At 39.6% G+C, this 21,143-nt stretch overlaps 1 non-coding gene across 1 annotated transcript; it reads right to left on the bottom strand.

Moving 5' to 3' along the window:
• Positions 1 to 13,067: 13,067 nt before the first annotated feature.
• On the bottom strand, positions 13,068 to 13,175 carry LOC148578719 (small nucleolar RNA R71). The gene has a single exon (XR_015903116.1). It is a non-coding gene; the product is annotated as a small nucleolar RNA R71 (small nucleolar RNA).
• Positions 13,176 to 21,143: the final 7,968 nt, after the last annotated feature.

The raw sequence follows: 21,143 nt of genomic DNA, 5'->3' as shown, positions 1-21,143 counted from the left end.
AAGCCATTGAGTGAAAAGGATGAGAGAAATACTTGAGAGAAAAAGCAAGAGTGATTTCAGATTTTTTTGTTGTTGTATTTCTGTTTTGTGTCATGTACCTGATAGGTATCCCTTACTAAGTTGGGTAAGTACTTAGTGTGTCAATTTTAGGTAGTTACATAACTAAATCAAGTTTATGTTGAAGTTTGATGTGTCTCAGATAAGATTATATTGAGCCCTAGGGAATTGGTGTATGTAATACTTAAAAGATAGTGAAAATTTCACCAATGTTGTGGTAGAAACTGGATGTAGGTTGCATTGCACAATGCAACTAAACCAGGATATATGACTGTGTCACCTTCTTTCTTTCTACTCTGATTCTATTTCTTTAGTTTTATGAGACAAAATAAAATTGTCTCCTGCATAATTCGCTGCATAGACTAAACAAAAACCAAATCACAATTTCTGGATTAAGGCCTTATTAGTCAAAGTAAAAGAAGGCCATAGATTCAACACCCTTTTCTAGGCCATCAAGAACCTTCAGGGGTGATATTTGAGTGTGAGAATCCGTTACTATTGCGCACTCCGCGTGTTAGTTCATTGTCCAAGTTGAAGAGTCTGGTATTGAGCAACCTTGGTGGTTTAGAGAGAAAAAAGATCGGAAATGTGGGGTATAGGTTGCTAGCACCTTTGGGTAATGGAGTTTTTCAGTTTCGCTTGTTTCGGCTCCAAGGCGACAAGCATGTGCGACTCATGTTTGACATCCATGGGAGAATCATGGCAAAACAAGTGATGGAACTTTCCGCCGAGGTTGATGATGTTGATGGCAGTGGTTCTGTCCACTCGACCTTTGTGCAGGATGACTCACCTCTCACACCACCACTGATTCATGTTGCCAGTCCAGTGGAAGACATGGACGTGGGTGGTGAAGACTCCGATGAAGAGTACATTGCGGATAGTAACAACAGTGATTCCTCTGAAGATGATGAAGATGAGGAGTTTATACCGGAGACGCCGGCCGAGGCAGCGGTGCGCTATGTTTTGCCTCCCCCCACCTGATTCCGGCTCTATCAGATGCACCAAGTCACTATCATACCTTGGATATGGACGCCATGAATGAGAAATCTCCGTTTTCCAACACGGGAGAAGAGGAGTACAACCTAGACGGTGAGGTAGAGTTTTGGGTTGCCACAGATTTAAATGCAGAGATGCAATAATGCAGGGTATGAAGAACTATAGCATTCGCAGAAGTGCTGAGTACCGAGTGGTAGAATCGGACCGATTAAAGTACCATGTGCATAGCCGCCAAGCTGCAATTGGATGTCCCTGGAGTCTCCGTGTAGCCCTCTAACAGAACCTCAGATACTGGTGAGTTCAAGTTTAAGTGTGGCGTATCTACTCATTTATGATTGCTTTATCTAGTGTAGTTTTTATGAATGTTTTATTTCGTTAGGGAGGTACAGAAGGTTGGTGGAGCGCATACGTGTTTAGCCGTATGTACAAACTTAATTTATGTCGATACAACTTTTTACGTTGACATGGACTTAACTAATAGACATTTCCTCAATATGTTAAGTAAAATAAAAATATTCAGCAAAGTAATTAATAATCTAATTATCAAACTTTAACTTAATAATCTAATTACAGTAAATAAAACATTTTACTCGATAAAACATTTTACAGTAAATAAAACTAACTGCAAAGTCGGCTGCCCCGACGTAGTACCATACAACATTCAGCCTATTGATGTTTGGATCACGTGCATCTGCACGGGTTATCTTCGTCTTACTTGATAATATGGTTAGAAATGGATAAAAGAGAGGAGAAAGTGGAGGAAAAGTTCAAACCGGGGCCCAGACAAGGCTGTAAACGACATCTATATATAGGCATGGCCTAGTCTTATCTCATTTACAGTGTAAATGAGATAAGCTTATACGTATCTCATTTACACTGTAAACGATATATACACGTGTCACGCACACTGTTTTATCTCGTTTACACCTACGTATTTTCGTAATAATTTTTAAAATTATTTATTTCAGTAAATAAAATATTTATTTAATTTATTTAAATAAAAAACCCTTCCTATCCTTATACGACATATGCATGGAATAATTTTTTAAATAACTACTTATATGACTTCTTTTTTATTTTTTTCTTATACCAGTCATCAACTCATCATTTTATCGATGTAAAATGAAAGTTAAAGGGGAAAAAAAAAGAAAAAGAAAAAGAAAGAAAGAACCACCCCTTAAATAAAATAACGAGTTATTCCTTCTATCACTACTCAATGAATTGTATTTCTTGATTGATAACTCTGATGCATGTATGAATACATTTCAAGTACTAGGGTAAAATTGGCATCCGTGTGACTGCTTTAATATCTTGTTGATTTTGAATATAGTAATTAAAGTCTAGGTTGTCTAGGCCATTAATTATTGATTTCAAATCACCATTATGTTCTTGATTTGATATCATGACAGAATAAGAAGGCCATTGAGTACCATAGATAATTTTCAAACTTTTGAAGTAGGTTAATTACTCTGCTAATTGAGTTATCAGTAATAAGAAGAGACTAAGAACATGGAAATGTACCACTTGGGTGGAATCCACTTATCCACATGTGTTCAATCGAACTTTAATTTTTTCTTCAAGATAAGAAATGTGAACAGAAAAAATAAAGCATACTATCTTTAAGTTATAACCATATTAAAATTCAGCATGCATGCTGATGGTATTTTTTGTTTTAGTTCTTATTCCGAGGGTTATCTGAAACATTGATTTGGGCCTGAACGTGAGGTCCAGATTCATTTGTGTGGCAGCGTCCGACTTGTTTGGTGCCGAGATGCCGCATGTCCGAGTTCTTCGTGAGGAGGTGGGAGGTGGTACCTACAAGAGACTCCGATGGTTAAGTTAGCAAGGGTTTTAGGTAGGTTTTTAGTATATTAGAATGTAAATAATACCTGAGGGGTGTCAGTATATTTATAGTAGATTTGATAACCACCTTTTGTTGGGGTAGTTCCACCTTTTATTAATGGATAACTGTTCTCTTTATCTTGGGAGTTTGTTGGAACCTATCTTTAAGGAAAGATAGAGATAGTGGGAGTGATTCGCGGAGGCATTTACTCGTTCAGTCAAGTAGAACTGGACTCCTCTTACGGTGTCCGACCTCTTTAAAGAGGTCGGGTATGGACTAGAGATCCTCTTTATAGATTGGGCCCCTTATCCTTATTGGGTCTAGCTTTATTCGTTGGGACAGAGTATGAACAGTTCCCCTGCTTGAGTCTCGAGCTTTCAAGAGGTCAGATTCAAGAAATTCATGGCCCTTTGTTTTGACATCGGGTACTCTATTTTTTAAAGGTTGGATTCCCGACGTGTTTTCAAAAATTTAAACGTTGCCTCCTTTAATGCGGGCCAGTTTTTCTTGGATTATGCGCACTTCTTTAAGAGGGGTTAAGGGGTTATTATTCCCCTTGTCTCTTATAAAAGTGATTTGGCTCTCCATCTTCTCCTTTTCTTCATTTCCTGAAAAAATCCTATCATTTTTCTCTTTCAAAAAGATCCTTTCACTTCTCTTTATTCTTGCTTTCCAATCGCTTCTTGATTCCAAAGATTTCTCCCTCTTGGATTCGCCAAAGGTTTTTGTTTTGCTATCATGGAGAGGAACATTCGTGACTTTGCCGTTTGACGTGACCTTTCCTTCTTCGAACTTTCACTAAGCTTGGTGCTTTTGTTTAGTAGTTTCGTGTTTCTGTCTGTCTTGCCATTATCCTGAATGGTCTTAGTAATGTTGATGATGTGTTGTTGTCGATGCTTGGGTTTAATGATGATATTTGCTGTTTCTTTTTCAAATTTTCTTTGTTTGTTTGACTACTGTTTCCTTGTCTAAAAACTCCCTTTTGAAGGTTGATTTACATCATCATTTGGTTATTTTGGGGATTTTGGATTTTTTTGAACTATAGAACTATAACTATAACCATTTCGCTATTTATTGATTGTATCCGTATTGCCCCCAATGGTATCACTACCATGTGATAATGTCGCTTCTGTTGAATAGGAGAGACACCATTTTGGTGCGCTTTGTAGAAAAATTTTTGAAGAATGGCTTTCTTTGGTTTTACTTGTTTTTGACCGACTTCTTTTGGACGACATTAGAGTTGTTGGAGTAACGATCTCTTTATTTTGCATCTGTAGGTATAGCCTTTATGTCACGTTCTGTTGTCCTCAATATATCGACTAAAGTTCCCCCTAGCCTTTTAAGTTGGGTAGATACTTCTGTCCTTTCTTGTGTTCCAGTAGTGGATAAGGAGTATTGTTATGTTTTCGGTAGGCACCATAAAATTTGTGAGAACAGAGAGAACGAGACAAATTACAAACTGGTAGTGCCTGACCCTGAGGAGAGAGTTTGTTTTCCTCCCTTAAATAACTCAGAACTCCCCTTTTTCTACGCCTATGATTGCTTTTTCTCCAAATTAGGCGTTTCACTCCCTTTTACTGAATTTGAGTCAAATATTCTTTGGGTTTGCAATGTTGCCCTATCCCAATTACACCCGAACTCTTGGGCTTTCTTGAGAAGTTTCCAGTTCCTCTGCCGAGAACTTGATGTCGACCTTCCACTGGTAGTCTTCTTTTATTTTTTTGTATTGACTAAACCTGGGACATTGAAAAGAAAGGCTTCTTAGTTTTCCTTTCGAGCAGTTTAGGATTGAAAAGTTTTTTCCATCTTTAATGAGTCCTTTCACGACTTCAAGAATTACTTCTTTAAGGTCCGATCTATAGAGGGTGTCCAACCTTTCTATCTAGACAAGAATGATGAACCTGCCTTTTTCCTGTACTGGCAAGAGGAGTCCGTGATAGCCAAATACACTGTAGATAAGTTAGATGAAGTCGAAAAATATTTTGTGGATGTGTTGCAAGAGTGTTGGGGCCGGACTCCTCATTTAGACACAAAAAGGTTCTTAGGGGATCTCGGTCAACTTCGGTCCGAACTAGGTAGTCTCATGACGTCTATCTTTTATGATTTCTTAAGTTGTGTTTTGTTGTTCTAATGTGATTTTCGTTCTTGCAGAGACCATGGCATCCAAGACCTCGTCTATAAAGTACTTTCGTCAGACTTAGAAGACAGTTGTGGCCCGAGGTCTTTGGGGTAAGAGGCCGTAGGCACTTCATCTGGTCCTACTACTCAGAAGAAGATTATCCCTACTACTTTCGTTCGAGTGATTTCCTCTGACCCACCTTCAGAGAGCTCAGGTGCCCCGCCTTCCCCATCGCCTTCAGGGCCTCCTCCCAAAAAACAAAAGACTGCTGGGGAGTTGAGCATCAATGATAAAAGGGTTTGACAGGTTTGCTTGGAGCGAGAAGAATATCTGGCCTCATAGTCACATAGGCATGGATAATGTGTCTATTAAAAATCACCTCAGCCATATGGCCCGTAATTATATTCAGATGGCGGTGCACTAATCTAAGTAAAGAGCTGAAAAAGACTCCTATTGGTTCCACCCAGAGCTTTCTTGACTCTGCCCGAGCTGAGGTAGAGAGACTGAAGGATTTGAAGGAGGAGTTGGAGGAGGAGAATGCCAGGCTGAAATCTGACCTGGAAAAGGCTCGTGCCCAGGTTAAGACAACTGAGGCCACCACAACTATGGCCGAGGGGGTGAAGCAAAGGGCCAAGGAGAGTTACACTCGAGTATATGGGAAAAAACTCGACCTTCAGGAGGAGTTAAGGAATGTCCGGGAGGAGTACGCTGCCCTTCAGGAAAACGTGGTCGGAGGGATGGACGAGATCTTCGACAATTTGAAGGCTCGAATCCAAGTCCTTACCCCCGACCTCGATCTTTCCTTGTTCAGCCAAAACAATATCGTTGTTAATGGGAAGATCATGTCAGCCCCTAATGATGATGAGGAGCCTCAAATTGACCTGAAGTCCCAGGGCAGCCGACCTCCTCAGATCCCCGAGGTCCGCACTGAGGTCGAAAATGTTAAAACTCCTTCCTCACCTCCTGGTCCTATTCCGGTTGTCCCGGTCTCGGTGCATCCTCCGACTCTCCTGTCTAAGGTAAGGATGGCGAGATTGGTGAAGACCTCAACCCTCTATTTGGCGCCACTTCTTAGAATGCTCATATGTTTTTGTTTGGGATGTTTGGAATGACCCGAGTTGTGGGTCTTATAACACTTTATTTTTGTAATAGTTTGTAGCTTTTTTGAACACTTTTCTTTTGTTATGGTTGCTTTCCACAACTTTATAAACTAGTATTCAAGTTACTTTCTTGTGTCTTTAAAGAACCATTATGCTTTTTAAGCGAATGAAGCTAGGTCCTTGAGGTTGAATATAGTTTAGTTAATTTTGGATCTTAGCAACTTTGTTAAGTAATAAATTTATTTATGAGTTCCCTTTCCTAGTTCTGACTTCGTATAGTCGGACTTTGTTAAGTTACTTTTACACTTCGTTTTTATCCGGCTTTATGGTTGAAGTTGGTTTTTACGAGTTGTTTTTATAACTTCTTACATTAATTTGTACCTCGTCGCTTCATCTTGCCGATCACTTTAGGTCTAGCAATGATTTTTGCGGTTTGTTGAGCTTAAATTAATGCATTTTTAATAGGAAACTTTGAAGAAAGAAATAGGAATTTTATTGATAAGCAAGAAATTCATTTACATAATCTTACGTACTAAGGGCTTGAGTACCCCTAGCCTTTCTTTTGGTGCCTCGTTAAAACCCCCTTCACAAAAACCCTTTTCCAGGGAAAAAAATCCTAAGGTCAGAAAAAAGAGTATACCAGGGAACAAGGTTTGCTGTTTAGCAGTAGTACCTTCTTAGGTTACACGCATGCCACAACCTCGGAGCTCCCGCCCTTGGAGGTTGGACACTTTATAGTAATATTTTCCTAAGACCTTGATTATCTTGTAAGGTCCCTTCCTGTTTGCAACTATCTTTCCTTTACCTGACTTCTGCACTCCAACGTCATTTCAGATCAAGATGAGGTCGTTAGCGATGAAGCTTCTTTGGATCACCTTTTGATTGTACCTTAGAGCCATCCTTTGTTTTAGGGCTTCCTCTCTGATCTGAGCTTTTTCTCACTCTTCTGGAAGGAGTCGAGCTCTTCCTTTTGTGCTCGAGCATTGTCCCTTTCATTATAGAATATAAATCTAGGTGATTCTTCAGCAATTTTCTATTGGAATCATGGCTTCTATTCCGTAAGCAAGTCGGAAGGGTGACTCCCCGGTTGTAGAATGCGGGATTGTTCGATATGTCCATAAGACTTGAGGGAGCTCATCTGCCCATGCCGCCTTTACTTCTTGCAATCGTTGTTTCAGCCCGGCTAGTATGACCTTGTTTGCAGCCTCAGCCTGCCCATTGGCTTGGAGGTGTTTGACCGATGTAAACTGGTGTTTTATCTTGAGATCGGTCATCAGATTCCTGAAATTTGAGTCAGTGAATTGAGTCCCATTGTCTATGGTGATGGAGTGGGAAACTCCAAACCTTGTGACAATGTTCTTATAAAGGAATTTTCGACTTCTTTGGGTGGTAATGGTTGCCAATGACTCTGCCTCAATCCACTTAGTGAAATAATCAACCCCAACTATGAGATATTTGACTTGTCCTGGAGCTTGAGGAAATGGCCCAAGTAGATCGAGACCCATTTTGTAAATGGCCATGGCAATCTAATGCTAATAACATCTTCAGGAGACACAATATGAAAATTGGCATGCTTCTGGCAAGGTGGGCACTTCTTAACGAGCTCGGCCACTTCCCTTTGTAAGATCGGCCAAAAGAAACCAGTTTGGATCACCTTCTTGGCTAGGGACCGGGTTCCAGGTGATTTTTACATATACCGTTGTGTACGTCTTCTAAAACTTTTCTTGTGTTGGAAGTCGGGACGCATTTCAAGAGAGGTGTTGAGATCCCTCTTTTATATAGGACATTATGGACCAGTGTGTAATTTTGCGCTTTTTTTACGAGTCTTTGGACCTCCTTTTCATTCTTTGGGAGGACATCAAATTTGAGATAATTGACTATAAGAGTCATCCATCCTAAATTTTGGTTGGATATGGTCATTACCTCCAAATTGTCTTCCCTTTTTTATATTGATGGTACTTGTATAGTCTCCTAAATAAGGCTTCTATTGTTACCCCCTGGCTTGATACTGGCTAATTTGGAGAGGCATCATCTCAGGCATTTGCTTTCCGGGCTATATGTTGGACTTCTCCTTCTGAGAATTGTGCCAGTTGTTCTCGAACTTCATCTAAGTACTTCTTCATGGTGGCGTCTTTGGCTTAACATGTGCCGTTAATATGTGAAGTTATTACTTGAGAATCACTGAACACTATCAACCTTTCTGCCTCCACTTCTTTAGCCATCTTTAAGTCAGCAAGTAAGGCCTTATATTCTGCTTGGTTATTAGAAGTAGAGAACTCAAACCTTAGTGAGATTTCTATCCGAGTTCCTTGGTCACTTTCCAGGATGACACCTACCCCACTGCTGGCTTTGTTGGATGACCCATCTACATACAAGCTCCATGTAGTTGGATCTCTCAAGCTTTAAGTGTATTCAACTACAAAGTCGGCAAGATATTGAGATTTAATTGCTGTCCAAACTTCATACCTTAAGTCAAATTCAGACAGCTCAACAGCCCATTGTAGCATCCGTCCTGCTAAGTCCGTCTTTTCTAAGATGCATTTCATTAGTTGATTAGTACGAACTTTTATGATGTGGGCCTGAAAATAAGGTCGGAGCCTTCGAGAGGTGAGAATAAGGGTATACAAAAACTTTTCTATCTTTTGATAGTTCAACTCTGCCCCCTGCAAGGCTTTGCTGACGAAGTAGATAGGTTGCTACCCCCTTTCATTTTCTCGGATCAAGGTTGAAGCTATAGCTCAATCAGCCATTGCTAAGTATAACATGAGCTCTTCCCCCGACACAGGTCGGGTAAGTATGGGGGGGTTGCCCCAGAAATGCTTTGAAGTCCTAAAAGGCTTGCTTGCATTTTGGGATTGATGAGCGGATAATTTATACGCTTTTTGACATTGTTTTTAGTATGTTTTTAGTAGGATCTAGTTACTTTTAGGGATGTTTTCATTAGTTTTTATGTTAAATTCACATTTCTGGACTTTACTATGAGTTTGTGTGTTTTTTTGTGATTTCAGGTATTTTCTGGCTGAAATTGAGGGACTTGAGCAAAAATCAGATTCAGAGGTTGAAGAAGGACTGCTGATGCTGTTGGATTCTGATCTCCCTGCACTCAAAGTGGATTTTCTGGAGTTACAGAACTCGAAATGGCGCGCTTCCAATTGCGTTGGAAAGTAGACATCCAGGGCTTTCCAGCAATATATAATAGTCCATACTTTGGCCAAGAATAAATGATGTAAACTGGCGTTCAACGCCAGCTTTCTGCCCAAATCTGGCGTCCAACGCCAGAAAAGGAGCCAAAACCAGAGTTGAACGCCCAAACTGGCACAAAAGCTGGCGTTCAACTCCAGAAAGGACCTCTACACGTGCAACACTCAAGCTCAGCCCAAGCACACACCAAGTGGGCCCCAGAAGTGGATTTATGCATCAATTACTTATTTCTGTAAACCCTAGTGACTAGTTTATTATAAATAGGACATTTCACTATTGTATTTGACATCTTTGGACGCCTGGTTCTTAGATCAGAGGGGCTGGCCATCTCGGCCATGCCTGGACCTTTCACTTATGTATTTTTAACGGTAGAGTTTCTACACTCCATAGATTAAGGTGTGGAGCTCTGCTGTTCCTCAAAGATTAATGCAAAGTACTACTGTTTTCTATTCAATTCATCTTGTTTCGCTTCTAAGATATTCATTCGTACTTCAATCTGAATGTGATGAATGTGACAATCATCATCATTCCCTATGAACGCGTGCCTGACAACCACTTCCGTTCTACCTTCGACTGAATGAGTATCTCTTAGATCTCCTAACCAGAATCTTCGTGGCGTAAGCTAGAATGATGGCGGCATTCAAGAGAATCCGGAAAGTCTAAACCTTGTCTGTGGTATTCCGAGTAGGATTCAATGAATGAATGACTGTGACGAGCTCCAAACTCGCGATTGCAGGGCGTCAGTGACAGACGCAAAAGGATAGTAAATCCTATTCCAACATGATCGAGAACCGACAGATGAATAGCCGTGTCGTGACAGGGTGCGTTGACCATTTTCACTGAGAGGATAAGATGAAGCCATTGACAAGGGTGATGCCTCCAGACGATTAGCCGTGCCGTGACAGGGCATTGGATCATTTTCCCAAGAGATGATCGAAAGTAGCCATTGACAGTGGTGATGTATCACATAAAGCCAGCCATGGAAAGGAGTAAGACTGATTGGATGAAGATAGCAGGAAAGCAGAGGTTCAGAGGAACGAAAGCATCTCCATTCGCTTATCTGAAATTCTCACCAATGAATTACATAAGTATTTCTATCCCTATTCTATTAATTATTATTCGAAAACACCACTATCAATTTATATCTGCCTAACTGAGATTTGCAAGGTGACCATAGCTTGCTTCATACCAACAATCTCCATGGGATTCGACCCTTACTCACGTAAGGTATTACTTGGACGACCCAGTGTACTTGCTGGTTAGTTACACGGAGTTGTGAACCATGGTCTTGGCATCATGTTTTTGGCGCCATTTCCAGGGAAAGAAAGAGCAATGAATTTTACATAATTAAAGTGTAATCACGATTCCGCGTACCAAGTTTTTGGCACCGTTGCCGGGGATTGTTCGAGTATGGACAACTGACGGTTCATCCTGTTGCTCAGATTAGGTAATTTTCTTTTTGTTTTCTTTTCAAAAACTTTTCAAAATCTTTCAAAAATTTTCTCACCTGTTTTTGAAAAAATTTATTCAAAATTTTTAAAGAATGAATTCTAGTGTTTCATGAAGCATGTGAAGCCTGGCTGGCTGTAAAGCCATGTCTAATTCCTTTGGGAATGAGTATGTCAGGCGTGTCATGTCTGAATTACATGCTGAAGCTTGGCTGGCCATTGGCCATGTCTAGTGTTGTGGACCGGAGCTTTCATTGAAAGCTTGGCTGGCTCATGAGCCATGTCTAATTCCTGGACTGAAGCTTTAGACTAAGAATGCAAGATTCCTGGAATTCATGTTAAAAATTTTGGAATCCTTATTTTTTCTTTTTCATATAATTTTCGAAAAAAATCCAAAAAAAATTAGAAAATCATAAAAATCAAAAACATTTTTTGTGTTTCTTGTTTGAGTCATGTCATAAGTTTGGTGTCATTTGCATGTGCATCTTGCATTTTTCGAAAATTTCATGCATTCATAGTGTTCTTCATGATCTTCAAGTTGTTCTTGGTAAGTCTTCTTGTTTGATCTTGATGTTTTCATGTTTTGTGTCTTTTCTTGTTTTACATGTGCATTTTTCGTTTCTTAGAGTCTAAACATGAAAGATTTCTAAGTTTGGTGTCTTACATGTTTTCTTTGCATCAAAAATTTTTCAAAAATATGTTCTTGATATTCATCTTGACATTCAAAGTGTTCTTGGTGTTCATCTTGACATTCATATCATTCATGCATGCATTCATTGTTTTGATTCAAAATTTTCATGCATTGAGTCTTTTTGTTGTTTTTCTCTCTCATCATAAAAATTCAAAAATAAAAAAATATCTTTCCCATTTTCTCTCATCAAATTCGAAAATTTGGATTGACTTTTTCAAAAATTTTTAAAATCAAATTGTTTCTCATGAGTCAAATCAAATTTTCAATTTGAAAATCTTATCTTTTTCAAAATCTTTTTCAAAAATCAAATCTTTTTCAAAATTCTTAGTTATTTTCGAAAATTCCAAAAAAAAATATATTTTTCAAAAATCTTTTTCTTATTTATTACAAATTTTCGAAAATAACAATAACAATTAATGTTTTGATTCAAAAATTTCAAGTTTGTTACTTGCTTGTTAAGAAAGATTCAAACTTTAAGTTCTAGAATCATATCTTGTGATTTCTTATGAATCAAATCATTAATTGAGATTTTAAAAATCAAATCTTTTTCAAAACTAATTTCAAAAATATCTTCTTATCTTACCTTTTTCAAAAAGTTGGTTTCAAAATATCTTTTCTAACTTCCTAACTTCTTATCTTTTCAAAATTTGTTTCAACTAACTAACTAACTTTTTGTTTGTTTCTTAACTTTTTCAAAACTACCTAACTAACTCTCTCTCTCTCATTTTCGAAAATATATTCCCCCTTTTTCAAAATTTCTTTTTAATTTATTAATTATTTTAATTTTTAAATCTTAATTTTCGAAAATTACTAACATTTTTCAAAAACTACTTTGAAAAATCACTAACTCTTTTTCAAAAATTATTTTCGAAAATTCCTTTTCTCTCATCTTATTCTATTTATTTATTCATCTACTAACATCTTATCTCACATCTCAACCCTCCTCACAGTTGTGTTTCTTCCATTATATTACATTCTTTGTCTCCCCCTCTTCTTCTACTCACACAGGGATCCCTATACTGTGGTATAAAGGATCTCTATTATTATTATTATTTTTCTGTGCCCTCTTCTTTGTCATATGAGCAGGAGCAAGGATAAGAACATTCTTGTGGAAGCAGATCCAGAACCTGAAAGGACTCTGAAGAGAAAACTAAGAGAAGCTAAAATACAACAATCCAGAGATAACCTTTCAGAAATTTTCGAACAAGAAGAGGAGATGGCAGCCAAAAATAATAATAATATAAGGAAGATGCTTGGTGACTTCACTGCACCTAATTCCAATTTACATGGAAGAAGCATCTCCATTCCTGCCATTGGAGCAAACAACTTTGAGCTGAAACCTCAATTAGTTTCTCTGATGCAGCAGAACTGCAAGTTTCATGGACTTCTATCTGAAGATCCTTTTCAGTTCTTAACTGAATTCTTGCAGATATGTGATACTGTTAAGACTAATGGAGTAGATCCTGAAGTCTACAGGCTCATGCTTTTCCCTTTTGCTGTAAGAGACAGAGCTAGATTATGGTTGGATTCTCAACCCAAGGACAGCCTGAACTCTTGGGATAAGCTGGTCACGGCTTTCTTAGCCAAGTACTTTCCTCCTCAAAAGCTGAGCAAGCTTAGAGTGGATGTTCAAACTTTCAGACAGAAAGAAGGTGAATCCCTCTATGAAGCTTGGGAAAGATACAAACAGTTGACCAAAAAGTGTCCTTCTGACATGCTTTCAGAATGGACCATCCTGGATATATTCTATGATGGTTTATCTGAGCTATCAAAGATGTCACTGGACACTTCTGCAGGTGGATCCATTCACCTAAAGAAAACGCCTGCAGAAGCTCAAGAACTCATTGACATGGTTGCTAATAACCAGTTCATGTACACTTCTGAAAGGAATCCTGTGAATAATGGGACGCCTATGAAGAAGGGAGTTCTTGAAGTTGATACTCTGAATGCCATATTGGCTCAAAATAAAATATTGACTCAGCAAGTCAATATGATCTCTCAGAGTCTGCATGGAATGCAAGCTGCATCCAACAGTACTCAAGAGGCATCTTCTGAAGAAGAAGCTTATGATCCTGAAAACCCTGCAATAGCAGAGGTAAATTATTTAGGTGAACCTTATGGAAACACCTATAACTCATCATGGAGAAATCATCCAACTTTCTCATGGAAGGATCAAAAGCCTCAACAAAGCTTTAATAATGGTGGAAGAAACAGGTTTAGCAATAATAAACCTTTTCCATCATCCACTCAGCAACAGACAGAGAACTCTGAACAAAACACTTCTAATTTGGCAAACTTAGTCTCTGATCTGTCTAAGGCCACTGTAAGTTTCATGAATGAAACAAGATCTTCCATTAGAAATCTGGAAGCACAAGTGGGCCAGCTGAGTAAAAGGATCACTGAAATCCCTCCTAGTACTCTCCCAAGCAATACAGAAGAGAATAAAAAAGGAGAGTACAAGGCCATTGACATAAGCATCATGGCCGAACCTGTGAGGAGAGTAGAGGACGTGAATCCCAAGGAGGAAGACCTCCTGAGACGTTCAGTGGTCAATAAGGAGCTTCCCTCTGAGGAACCAAAGGACTCTGAGGCTCATCTAGAGAACATAGAGATTCCATTGAACCTCCTTATGCCCTTCATGAGCTCTGATGAGTATTCCTCTTCTGAAGAGAATGAGGATGTTACTGAAGAGCAAACTGCCAAGTCTCTTGGTGCAATCATGAAGCTGAATGCCAAATTATTTGGCATTGATACTTGGGAAGTTGAACCTCCCTTGTTCATCAATGAACTAAGTGATCTGGATCAACTGACATTGCCTCAGAAGAGACAGGATCCTGGAAATTTCATAATACCCTGTACCATAGGCACCATGATCTTTAAGGCTCTGTGTTACCTTGGTTCAGGAATAAACCTCATGCCCCTCTCTGTAATAGAGAAACTGGGAATCTATGGGGTGCAAGCTGCTAAAATCTCATTAGAGATGGCAGACAGTTCAAGAAAACAGGCTTATGGACAAGTAGAGGACGTGTTAGTAAAGGTTGAAGGCCTTTACATCCCTGCTGATTTCATAGTCCTGGATACTGGAAAGGAAGAGGATGAATCCATCATCCTAGGAAGACCTTTCTTGGCCACAGCAAGAGCTATGATTGATGTTGACAGAGGTGAAATAGTCCTTCAATGGAATGAGAACTCCCTTATGTTTAAAACTCAAGGATCTCCCTCTGCAACCATAGAGAGGAAGCAGAAAAAGCTTCTCTCAAAGCAGAGTCAACCAGAGCCCCCACAGTCAAACTCTAAGTTTGGTATTGGGAGGCCACAACCAAACTCTAAGTTTGGTGTTGAACTCCCATATCCAAACTCTAAGTTTGGTGTTGGAGAGTCTCAACAAAGCTCTGCACATCTGTGAGGCTCCATGAGAGCCCACTGTCAAGCTATTGACATTAAAGAAGCGCTTGTTGGGAGGCAACCCAATTTTTATTTATCTAACTATATTTTCCTTAGTTATATGTCTTTGTAGGTTCATGATCATGTGGAGTCACAAAATAAATATAAAAATTGAAAACGGAATCAAAAACAGCAGAAGAAAAATCACACCCTGGAGGAGCATCTGTCTGGCGTTCAGCGCCAGAACAGAGCATGGTGCTGGCGCTGAACGCCCAAAATGGGCAGCTTCTGGGCGCTGAACGCCAGAACAGGCATGGTTCTGGCGTTCAACGCCAGAAATGGCACACAAATGGGCGTTGAACGCCCAAAATGGGCACCAACCTGGCGCTGAACGCCCAGAGTTGTGTGCAAAGGCATTTTACATGCCTAATGGGTGCATGGATGTAAATCCTTGACACCTCCGGATCTGTGGACACCACAGGATCACCTCAAGATCTGTAGGACACCACAGGATCATCTCAGGATCTGTGAACCCCACAGGATCCCCACATACCTCATCTCTCTTTCCATTCATGATCATCCCTTCTGTTTTACATTTACCACTCACATCCATACACCCACTACCTTCAAAATTCATCAACATCTCTCTCTCCCACCCAATCCCACCCATATGGCCGAATACACACTCCCATCCATCTCCTCCATATCTTCTTCTTCTTCTTCTTCTATTCTTTCTTCTTTTGCTCGAGGGCGAGCAACATTCTAAGTTTGGTGTGGTAAAAGCATAGCTTTTTTGTTTTTTCCATAACCATTGATGGCACCTAAGGCCAGAAAAAGCTCTAAAAAGAGGAAAGGAAAGACAAAAGCTTCCATCAAGGGTCTATAGCTCAGTGGTAGAACATTTGACTGCAAATCAAGAGATCCCTGAGATACCTCAAGGGATACATTTTCTTCCACACAATTATTGGAAGCAACTAAGGGTGGAACATCAAGAGCACTCCATCATGCTTCATGAAATAAGAGAAGACCAAAAAGCAATGAAGGAGGAGCAATAAAGACAAGGAAGAGACATAGAAAAGCTCAAGGACATCATTGGTTCCTCAAGAAGGAAACGCCACCATCACTAAGGTGGATTCATTCCTTGTTCTTATTTCTTCTGTTTTTCGTTTTCTATGTTATGTGCTTATATGTGTTTGTGTCTTCATTACATGATCATTAGTAGTTAGTAACTATGTCTTAAAGTTATGAATGTCCTATGAATCCATCACCTCTCTTAAATGAAAAATGTTTTAATTCAAAAGAACAAGAAGTACATGAGTTTCGAATTTATCCTTGAACTTAGTTTAATTATATTGATGTGGTGACAATGCTTCTTGTTTTCTGAATGTATGCCTATTCTATTAATTATTATTCGAAAATACCACTATCAATTTATATCTTCCTAACTGAGATTTGCAAGGTGACTATAGCTTGCTTCATACCAACAATCTCCGTGGGATTCGACCCTTACTCACATAAGGTATTACTTGGATGACCCAGTGCACTTGCTGGTTAGTTACACGGAGTTGTGAACCATGGTCTTGGCATCATGTTTTTGGCGCCATTTCCAGGGAAAGAAAGAGCAATGAATTTTACATAATTAAAGTGTAATCACGATTCCGCGTACCAGGGATCCATTCAAATTACTTTCCCTTTTTGAGAATTGAGTATAAAGGTAGGGATTTCAGTGTTGACCCTGCTAGGAATCTAGATAGAGCTGCCAACCTTTCGTTTAGTTGTTGAACTTCTTTGACACAAGTCGGGCTCTTCATGTTCAATATGGCTTTGCACTTATTCGGGTTAACTTCTATGCCTCTTTGAGTTAGCATGAAGCCTAAGAATTTTTTGCCTCTACTGCAAAGGTGCATTTTGAGGGATTTAGCCTCATCTCATGCTTCCTTATTGTGGAGAATACCTCGGAGAGGTCAGATAGTAGTGCTGAATTCTCTTTGGTTTTAATGAGCATGTCGTCTACATATATCTCCGTAAGCTTTCCTAGGTGAGAAGAGAATACTTTATTCATGAGTCGCTGGTACGTAGCTCTAGCATTTTTCAACCCAAAAAGTATTACTATGTAGCAATAGTTAGCTTTTGAAGTTATGAATGAGGTATTTTCTTGGTCCGGTATATACATCGGGATCTGGTTGTATCCCGAGTAAGTGTCCATGAAAGACAAATACCGATAACCTAAGGCTGAGTCAACCAGAGTGTCAATGCTAGAGAGAGGATATGCATCCTTAGGATAAGATTTATTGAGGTCGAGTGATCAACATACATCCTCCACTTTCCGTTTTTTTTTTTCACCAAAACAATGTTAGCTAGCCACAATGGATATTTTACCTCCCTTATAAACTTTGCTTCAAGCAAGGCATGCACTTGTTCCTCCACGACCTGCATCCTATCTGGTCCGAGCTTTCGACGCTTTTGTTGAATAGGTTGAGAGCCCAGATATACTGCGAGTTTGTAAGATAATAGGTCGAGATCTATGCCAGGCATGTCGGAGGCTTTCTAGGCGAAGAGGTCGGAATTTCTTCTTACTAGATCGATGAGCTGTTTCTTGAGTCCTTCCTCTAAATTAGCTCCTATGCTTGTTGTTTTCTCAGGGTTGTCTCCAATTTCGATGACATTGACCTCTTTTCGAGTTCGAACGCCACCAAGCTCGATGACATTGACCTCTTTTCTCCTAGGACTTCATTTTAGATTAAGACTTTTGTTGAAGCACCTACGTTTTAGCTTCTGATCTCCCTTAATGGTGGCAATTCTTTCTGACGTGGGAAACTTTATACAGAGGTGGGGTATGGAGACAACAGCTGCAAGTTGGTTCAAGGTGGTCCGACCTATTAGGGTGTTGTATGTGATAAACCATAATTTTATTGTAAATTTTGGGTTGAAATGAGTAGATTTTATCAATTTATCTCACGCTTATTCATTGAAATAGCATGGTTTTGTGAATTTCTCCTAATTGTGCTTAATGATTAAAAACATGCTTTTTAAGCCCTTAAATTGCTAAATTTAATTCATTTTAATTCCATTTGATGCCTTGATATATTTGCTGAGTGATTTTAGGCATTAGAAGACAAGGATGACTTGAAGAAATGAAGCATGTAAAAGTGGAGAAATCTTGAAGAAATGAAGTTTTGGAAATCTGCCCCGTTGCCCGTACGCATGGCTTCCACGTACGCATGACCTGGAATTTTGCCAATTTGCGCGTACGCATGCCTTCCGTGTACGCATGACTGCCAACACATGATTTATTTAAATAAATATATGGGTCGCGATTTCAGGCCAATTTTGAGCCCAATCCAGCTTATTTCTAAAGTATTTCATGCAATTCTCAAGGAGGATCATGGGGAGAGCAATTAGGTTTTAGTTTAGAATCATGTTTTAGGTTTTTTTTCTAGAGAGAGAATCTCTCTCTTCTCTCTCAAATTAGGTTAGATTTAGGTTAAAATCTCTCTTAGATTTAGATTTTAATTCTTGTCTTGCTTTAGTTTTCCTTGTAATTTCTTGTTATTACATCCTTGTTCTTTTAGTTTTACTTGTTATTTCCTTTATTTTGTTGCTTTTGATCTTATGCAGTCTTGTTGATTTTCATTTTCATTTAATGCAATTTGATATTTTTATGTTTATTGATGTCTGATTGAGTTGTTATTATTGTTATCTTGCATTTGGTATTTGTAGATTTTATTATTATTGCAATTTTACTATACTTTTATTTTATACCTTCCAAGTGTTTGATAAAATACTTGGTTTGGTTTTATGGTAGATTTTTAGCACTCTTGACTTGAGATTGAGGACTTGGGTTCTTTAATGTCATTGATGTCCAGTGTGATTGGTAATTTAGGGTTGTTAGTTGGTTTTAGGATCAACTATATCCACTTGACTTAACCCTCCGATGTTAGAGGATGACTAAGTGGAATTAACCCTTTGTAATTACTATGTTGTGGTTAATGATCTAGATAGGAAACCTTAACTCTTAATCCTTGCCAGGAGTGTCTTTTAGCATTTATAGTTCCTTAGTTATAGCTTTATTTTCTTATTCATAATTCCAAACCCCCCCCCCAAAATTCTCATAAAAAAAATATGCACACTTCCCTGCAATTCCTTTGAGAGATGACCTGAGGTTTAAATACTCTCGGTTTTTATTGGTTTGACTTAAGTGACAAAAAAATTAAACTTTGATTGAGAGTTATCTGTTGGTTTGGATCTATACTTCAACGGAATTATTTCATGAAAATTCCGAACCAACGATTTCCCTCACATCAATATGCAGAGGCTACGTCAATCACGATATAATAAATGTTCAATATCTTCGATCTTGTGCCCTTGCCAAAGGTAGTGTAGAGAGAGATGTACCCGAGAGGTCGGATCGGCGCATTCCCCAGTCCGAAGAGGTTATTTGGGAAGGCCTTTAGATCCTTTTCCTCTAATCCGAGTTTGTCGAAAGCGGGCTTGAATAGTATATCAGCCGAGCTTCCCTAATCTATGAGGTTTCTAAGGAGATTGGCATTGGCGAGGATCATGGTTATAACCACGGGATCATCATGGTCAGGTGTTGACCCTTCGGTGTCTTCTTTAGTAAACGGGATGGTGGGGAAGTCAGGAAATTTGGTGTCTTCCCCGACTTGGTACACCTCTTTTAAATGCCTTTTCCGTGATGATTTTGATATTTCTCCTCCAGCGAATCCTCTATTAATCATGTGTACATGTTGCTCAAGAGTTTGAGGTGGATGTTCCTGTCGTTCCTTCTCTTCATCTCTCTTTTTTTTCCCCGGCTCTCCCGACCTATCCACTAGGTATCTGTCTAATTGACCTTCTCTGGCCAATTTTTCTATGACATTCTTCAAGTCGTAACAGTCATTGGTAGAATGTCCATAGAGTTTGTGATGTTCACAGTATTCTGTTCGACTTCTACCCTTTTTGTGTTTAATTGGTCGAGGAAGTGGAAGTTTCTCAGTATGGTGTATTTCTCTGTAAACATCTACCAGGGAGACCCGGAGGGGTGTAGTTATGATATCTGTGAGGCTTCTCCGGATTGTACTCTTCCTTCTTTTTAGCTTCTTTTTCCTTTTCTTGGGGTGGGTAAGGCAAGCTAGGTCTCGGGAGTGGATCTTGTAATTGGGAGTTCTCCTCCATATTGATGTACTTTTCTACCCAATCTTGTACTTCATACAAGGAAGCCGGATTCGCTTGAATATGGATTGAGAGAATGGTCCTTCTTTAAGACTATTAACCAATCTCATTATCACCGCTTCTGTAGGTAAATTCTGGATCTCTAAAGATGCTTTGTTGAATCTTTTCATGTAGTCTCAGAGTGTTTCTCTGACCTCTTACTTGACTCCCAGCAAGCTCGGAGCATGCTTTACCTTATCTTTTTGAATGAAAAATCTGGTAAGAAACTTCCTTGTTAGATCGTCGAAACATGTTACCGACCTGGGGGATAAGCTGTCGAACCATTTCATTGCCGCTTTGGTCAAAGTGGTCGGGAAGGCTTTACAATGGGTGGAGTCAAAGGCATCAGCTAAATACATCTGGCTTTAAAAGTTGCTAAGGTGGTGTCTCGGGTCGGAGGTTCTGTCATAGAGATCCATGTCAGGAGTTTTGAAATTCCTAGGAACTTTAGCTCGCATTATCTCTTCTATGAACGGGTCTTCTCCCCGAGGGGGCTTTCTTCCCGGTCTATTTTGGTGCTTCATCTTTGGAGATCGCCCTCTAGTCGTAAGAGCTTTTCTTCTAGCTCCCTTCTTCGTCGCACTTCTCGTCGCAACTCCCGTTCTGCTTCTCGTTGACACTCGGCCTCAAGTTCAACTTATTCTAGTCGTTCTCGTTGACCGTGAACTAACCCCAGCAGCTCCATTGTTTACAGAGAGTCTTCTTTTGTTAGTGGATGGACCTCTAATTGGATCCACCATGGCTGGGGATTTCTCGATGTCCCTTCTCCGTGAGGAACATGCGTTTGTGGTGGTGGAGAGAGTATAATGGCATGGCCCTCTGGTTGGGGCTCAGGTTTAGATTCGGATGCTATATGCCCCTCTTCATACTAGTGGTCCGCCATTATTAGGGGTTGAATCCCAGGTCCTCGGCAACGGTGCCAATGTTCTGATGGTTATCTGAAACATTGATTTGGGCCTGAATGTGAGGTCCAGATCCCTTTGTGTGGTAGCGTCCGACTTATTTGGTGCCGAGATGTCGCCTGTCCAAGTTCCTCGTGAGGAGGTAGGGGTGGTGCCTTCAAGAGACTCCGATGCTTAAGTTAGCAAGGCTT

This window comes from Arachis ipaensis, chromosome B1 (assembly GCF_059453495.1).
Source record: "Arachis ipaensis isolate K30076 ecotype BB chromosome B1, ASM5945349v1, whole genome shotgun sequence".
NCBI classification, from domain to species: domain Eukaryota; kingdom Viridiplantae; phylum Streptophyta; class Magnoliopsida; order Fabales; family Fabaceae; genus Arachis; species Arachis ipaensis.
Note: the sequence above shows the minus strand (reverse complement) of the source record. Positions and strands in the feature narration are given on the sequence as shown.